Source organism: Lipotes vexillifer, unplaced genomic scaffold (assembly GCF_000442215.2).
Source record: "Lipotes vexillifer unplaced genomic scaffold, Lipotes_vexillifer_v1.1 scaffold1261, whole genome shotgun sequence".
Taxonomy (NCBI): domain Eukaryota; kingdom Metazoa; phylum Chordata; class Mammalia; order Artiodactyla; family Lipotidae; genus Lipotes; species Lipotes vexillifer.
This window is the reverse complement of record NW_006796548.1, coordinates 596,499-603,574: the sequence shown is the minus strand read 5'-3', so window position 1 is coordinate 603,574 and position 7,076 is coordinate 596,499.

Here is a 7,076-nt window from a genome sequence, read left to right as displayed (position 1 = left end):
GATTTATTTTATAGGGTTTGACTGTACTGTTCCTTTTTTGTTGGAATGTCGGATTGGTAATCAGTGAAGCCTCTAGAAAAAGCATTTACGAATAAGATGCAGATGAGCAGTACATAAATTTTTAGCTGTTGCTCTTGGAAGAGTGAAACTTAAGTTAGAGGGAAGCCTAAGTTAGGTTGATTTCTTCAAGTGATATCTCATTAGCTATACTACTTGTACAAGTTGGTGATCTTTACAAATATTTAGCAACTGGAAATCAGGACCCATAGTTCTAACACAGAAGACTTACTTATGTTTATTGAATTAGGGTAGTAGTTAGAGATTTTGAGGTCTTGGAGTACTTATGAAGTCCAACATTATGCTTTAGGTTTCAATATTACCGTCTTAAGAATCTTCTGTGTGCTAAATCACGAATCATATCATTTTAAATTCATAATAACTCTGGGAGTGAGTAAGTGGCATTCTTCCAATTTTACAGATAAGAAAATTGGTTTAGAGATCAGTTGAATCCTAGTTAGAGTATCAGTAAATAGATGGCAGTGGATTAAAAAAATTTTTCCCCTTGGGGCTTAAAGTACTTAAGTCTCTAACCATTTTTTTTTTTTCCTCCCCAGTTAACTATAGTCATTTTACAGGGGATTATGTAGGAATTAGTAGATGTTAAAGAAATCACCTTTTTTTTGCTTGAAATTTAGTTTTTAGTTAGTTTTCTTTTCTTTTTTTTTTTTTAAAGGATACCTCAGTTACTTTTTTTGCTCTTTGGGGGATGTTGCTGCTTTGAGATTTTTCTCAAGATACTAGTTGGGTTATATAGAAACTGATGATTATTCTCGAAGTTTGTAAAGCAAACTTGATGTTACAGTTTCGATAATTTTGTATCTTGGGTTTGTTAAATGAACAGTGGGTGCCACCGATTAAAATTACTTGGAAAATGGTGATTTGAGTGTTAATCTGGAGTATTAGAAGAGTCTTCTATCCATTTTCAACTTCAGAACTAGTATATATATATACAGAGGTGTCTGATAGCTTTCTCTGGTTATCCTTCATTGTACTGACTGAACCACATTCTCTAGCTCCTTTGACTTCCTGGCCACTCTGTTGAGACTTGAAACCTTACAGGATTGCTTGGCGTAGAGCTCAAGTGGATATTGTATCTGAATCTTTTGCTCCATGGAGTTGTAGGGGTCTAGGCTAAACGAGAAACTGTCACTACTCTGACACCTCCATGAGAGAAGCTGCACAGTACTGCAGGCTCTGTCCACTTTCCACAGTTACCCTGTGGAGTTACTAGGACCCAGATGAAAAAATAACCTTTCTCCTGCACACGTTAAGGTGGTTTTCCCTGATCAATCAGTATAGACTTACAGGGCATAAACTCTGCCAGAAAAATGGCTATGAAGGGTTGACAGATTATACCAACAGTTTTTATGTGATTTGAATACAAATGTTTTTTGTTTGCCTACACTGATTTACCTGTGGGTTCTGTAACACAGCATCCACTCCATTTTAAGTGATCTAGAAACTAAATTTCATCATTTAAATATAAATTTACATTTTACAACATTCTTTTTTTTTAATTTTTTTTTTATTTTTGGCTGTGTTGGGTCTTCGTTTCTGTGCGAGGGCTTTCTCTAGTTGTGGCAAGTGGGGGCCACTCTTCATCGCGGTGCGCGGGCCTCTCACTGTCGTGGCCTCTCTTGTTGCGGAGCACAGGCTCCAGACGCGCAGGCTCAGTAGTTGTGGCTCACGGGCCCAGTTGCTCTGTGGCATGTGGGATCTTCCCAGACCAGGGCTCGAACCTGTATCCCCTGCATTGGCAGGCAGATTCTCAACCACTGCGCCATCAGGGAAGCCCATTTACAACATTCTTTTTTAAACTGTAGAGAATTTTTAGATTAAGCTTTTCTGTGACCCTTTCTTTGCTAGTTGAGCCTGTTTTGAAAAAATATTTTGACCATTAGAGCCCTCTTTCCTTTTAGAGAATTTAATTCCTTTCATGTATTTTTGGGTTGAAATTTCATTCTTCTCAGAAAATGTTAATTCTTTTGGCATAAAATGCGCACATGATATATTTGCTTTAGCAGATCAGATAAATTACCTTATATTTTTATTTCCGCAGTGGTCAGAAATGTTGGCTCTTAACTAATGTATTGTTTGACAAGAATTCAAATTCACAATCAAGTCTGCCTTCTTCTAGTCTTCGTTTTGAGATTTGAGCATAGGTTGTTTTTTTTTTTTTTGCACTCTTTTACTGGAAATATTCACTAAGTTGTACCACTACAGTCTTTGTAGATTGGATTTATATACATATGTTGATATTTACTATTTTTAATAGCAAAACAAATTGGTGTGTTTCCTTCTTTCCATTATTGGTGAAAAGCCTGTCATGAGGGAACAGAGTGACTCGTTAGTACAGAAGGATATGAGTCATCAGCAGGATTTGTCAGCAAATTGAGAAGGATATAATGGAGAAACAATAGATTCTAGTGACATTCTTCATTCTGCATGTGTGGTTACAAACAAGTTTCCTTTTGGTGATTGGTTTAAATTATTCAAATAATTTAGATCTTTCTGGATGAAGAGCACATCAAATTTAAGTCATAGCCTAAACTCTGAATTGTTTTTCTGGTGAGATGAGATATTCATTTGGAGGTCATCACCAAGCAGAATTTAGTTAAACTTGTATCCATTTACTAGGAAAAAGAATTCAGCAATCAGGTAGGTTTTAGTAAGCTGAGAGGCTATTTTTGTGAAGCTTGCTGGTAATTATGGAGCAGCTCAGTAGATCAGAAGATGCCCACCAATATGGCAATACTTGTTTTCTCTCAGTGAGCAAAGAGTTACTACTACTCTACTTTTAAAATTCCTAAGAGCTTTTATTGCATTTGAATTGGTCTAACATTCTCAGCATGGTCAAGGCCTCCTCAGAGCTATCTAACCGAAGACTTAGCTCCTTTCTCGAGTCATGCTACCATGGCCTGTCTCTATTTCTATCAGTCTTGTCATAAAAATTTTACCTTTCCTCAGAAGTCTTAATTAATCCTACTCCATTCTACTCATGCTTAATTTTGTGTCTTCAAAGTATGTAGCATTAATAACGAAATTTTAGTGCTCATCATCAAATATTTTTCACCCATATTGATTCTTTTAGGTTCTTGATCCTGGATGGTGATTATATGGTATGCAAAGAGAGCTCCACAAATGGCTTGTTTTAAGATTAGATGGGCTGAGTTTTAGTATCATTCAGAGCTGGTATATTTATTGTCCCGCATCTCAGTAAGCATTTTGAGGAAGAGGACATGAAAGATTAAATTTTGTATTCTTTTTTCTCCCACTTATTTATTTATTTATTTATTTATTGCTGTGTTGGGTCTTCGTTTCTGTGCCAGGGCTTTCTCTAGTTGCGGCAAGCGGGGGCCACTCTTCATCGCAGTGCACGGGCCTCTCACTATCGCGGCCTCTCTTGTTGTGGAGCACAGGCTCCAGACGTGCAGGCTCAGTATTGTGCTCACGGGCCTAGTTGCTCCGTGGCATGTGGGATCTTTCCAGACCAGGGCTCGAACCCGTGTCCCCTGCATTGGCAGGCAGATTCTCAACCACTGCGCCACCAGGGAAGCCCCTAAATTTCGCATTCTTTAAGTGAGAAGGAAAGTGAATCCATGTTGAACTAAGCTGGTGACCAAAGAATAATAACCCCTTGACATGGAATTATAGAGGTATTTCACCATTTTTACTTCACATTCATATGTAACGTGAAACAACTGCTTTCACTGTATGGTTTCTAAAGACTTTTGAATGTTGTATTTTATGAGAATAAACATCAAGACATTATTGGGCAATTCAGTTAGTGGGTAGACAGTATATTTTAAAAGGCCACCAGCAGCTCCAAATTGAATTATTCGGGTTCTTGTCTGTTTATCTTGTACTAATACTCAGTGCACAGAGAGATGGCTGTGAAGTATAATGTGATTTATAAGAAACAAGTTTAGGAGAGGAAGTGAAGTGTAACTTACTTAGGGGAAACTTGGACCAAAATGCCCTAACAGCAGAAAAATTTCTGGGGCTCAAACAAAAGAATTTATGCTGACAAGATGTAATTTGGAATGTTTTTATTCCGTATCCTGTACATAGAGAGCTTCCTTCCCCCCTTTTGGTGGTGGATACTTCAACAGGACCTTTAAATATGCTCAATATGTTAGACAAAATGGGGAAACGAAAGAGTTAAGCTGACCCACAAACTGCTAAGTTCTGAAACATACATTTTAAGTAATGCTAACAATAGCCTGGAAGTTTTTGCTTTGCATGCTGCTCCTGTGCTGTAGGTTATTTTGAAAGGTGATTCAAATAACCTTTTCCCAAGTATCTATTTTGCAACCTCAGGGAACTTGCAGCTGTTACAGTCATTCTAACTGTCCTGATGTAGCTCAGAAAACATTTCAAAGTGGTTTTGACAGGGTGAATTCGGGTGTCCTTTTGGATTTTTACTACTGAGTTTGCTTTATTACAATTGAAATTCAGAATCTCAAATACATTTCTTTATTAATGAAATAATTCAGTGGTTCTTGAGTTAGTGTATGTATAGTGATGTTGGAAACTAAAGTAAAATGATTAAGACTTAAATTGTTCTCCAGCAAAATTATTTATCCTTTTGAGATTAAAGAAAGAAGGATGGAGGGAAAGAAGAAAACAAATATTAGGATTTAATTTTATGGGAATGCAGCTGAATTTGAGATAGTTCTCTATAGTATGAAGGAGGTTACCACATTTTTTTAGGAAAAGAAGGTGCTTAAACTTTATAATAAAGGGGCTTGGGAGTCTTGAAAGGTACATAAACTGAAGTCTTTAAACAAAAAGCACGTGGAGAGGGTAGTCCTGATGATACCTTTCCTTGGAAATGGAAATATGAATGAATAGAATCAATTTAATAGAGCTATTTAACTTAATTTTTAAAAGATTCACTGAAAACAATAAGATAATGTTCCATACTAGAATGGTGTTAGGATTTTTAATGTTTTTACTGGTATTGAAATAATTTTTTAGAAAAAGTGAAAATTGGCCATAGTGCTGTTATCTTCATTTAAATTTTATTTCTGAAAGGAAAAATAACATATTTGGACAAAGAGTTTCAGCTGGAGAATTGCTAATCTTTAGAGGAACAATGGAGTACAAAATTGAAAAGTAAATATTTTGAAGTGTGGCATGAAAATATTTAATGCAATTTTTGTCTTACAGTTATTTGTAGAGGTAGGAATTACCAGAAAATGACAACTACTTCTAATTGCCAGGGTACATACAAATTTGAAAACCACTCCCTTTTCATTTGAGTGGGAACAGAGCCCACGGGACTTCAGAAAATAACTGTCACTGTTCTCAGAAGCAGGTGTGATCTGTTGGTTAATTGCTTTCCTTTCCTTTCTGAGTGGCAGGCCATGTATGTCCTGCTGGTTCTGAAGTGTTCAGATATTTTCCCACTATCAAGGTCATGCTTTTTATAGAACTGATTATTGATTTGTGTACTGGAACTTGATTCTCAAGTTCCCTCCTTAAATGAGGAAGTAGAAAAGTGGGAATAACCAAGGGAGTAACTCTGAAACTTTTTTTTAGCAGTAAGGAGCGTGTTGCTATTTTTAGCTTGTTTACAGATATTTTGGATCATAATTTCTGTAGAATTTAATGATACCTCTTATCAATTCCTCAGGACTATAGTCAGTAGGGGACGAGAACTAACATTAATTTGAATGGTCTAAGTTCAAGGAGCCAGATGTATTCACTTTTAGTTTGATAAATGCAACAATAGAGAGGATGAACAAAGATAAGTAGTACAGAGAGTAGAGCTCTTATTTCTACAGGGCTCTGATGAGTTGGGAGTAGGTATGAAAGTAAAAATTTCCAATTTGAGATCAGTTAACCAGGAGGTGAGGTTTTTTTTTTTTTAATTGAAATTTAGTTGGTGCAATATGTTAGTTTCAGGTGTACAACATAGTGATTAGGCATTTAAGTACATTGTGAAATGATCATGTCTATAAGTCTAGTAACCATCTGTCACCGTAAAAACTTATTACGATATTATCAACTATATACCTTATGCTGTATATTACATCCCTATGACTTATTTTATAACGGGAAGTTTGTACCTTTTAATCCTCTTCACCTGTTTCGCCCAGTCCCCCACCCAGAAGATGAATGGCTTTTTGTTTTTTTAAAAATAAATTTATTTATTTATTTATTTATGGCTGCCTTGGGTCTTCGTTGCTGCCTGTCGATTTTCTCTAGTTGTGGCGAGCGGAGGCTACTCTTCGTTGTGGTGTGGGGGCTTCTCATTGCGGGGGCTTCTCGTTGTGGAGCACGGGCTGTAGGCGCGCGGGCTTCAGCAGTTGTGACACGTTGGCTCAGTAGTTGTGGCTCACGGGCTCTAAAGCGCAGGCTCAGTAGTTGTGGTGCACGGGCTTAGTTGCTCCCCGGCATGTGGGATCTTCCCGGCTTGAACCTGTGTCCTCTGCATTGGCAGGTGGACTCTTTTCTTTTTTTAAAAAATAAATAAATTTATTTATTTATTTTTGGCTGTGTTGGGTCTTCGTTTCTGTGCAAGGGCTTTCTCTAGTTGTGGCAAGCGGGGGCCGGTCTTCATCGCGGTGCGCGGACCTCTCACTATCGTGGCCTCTCTTGTTGAGGAGCATAGGCTCCAGACGCGCAGGCTCAGTAGTTGTGGCTCACGGGCCTAGTTGCTCCGTGGCATGTGGGATCTTCCCAGACCAGGGCTCGAACCCATGTCCCCAGCATTAGCAGGCAGATTCTCAACCACTGCACCACCAGGGAAGCCCCAGCAGGCAGACTCTTAACCACTGTGCCACCAGAGAAGCCCCAGAAGATGAGTGTTTAGTTAGCAATGTTGAATTTTCTTTAGTTTACAAGTCTTAATCTCAAATGGTCAAAATGCAGTAGTTACAGTAGTACTTTAAAGAGGAATTTCCTTGCTTTTCTTTCTTGATGGTTGTGAAGATTTTATGGTCTATTGTCTGAATAGTCTGTGAATATTCGGTCAGCCTTCTTCGAGTTCTTAACAGTTACTCAGGGCC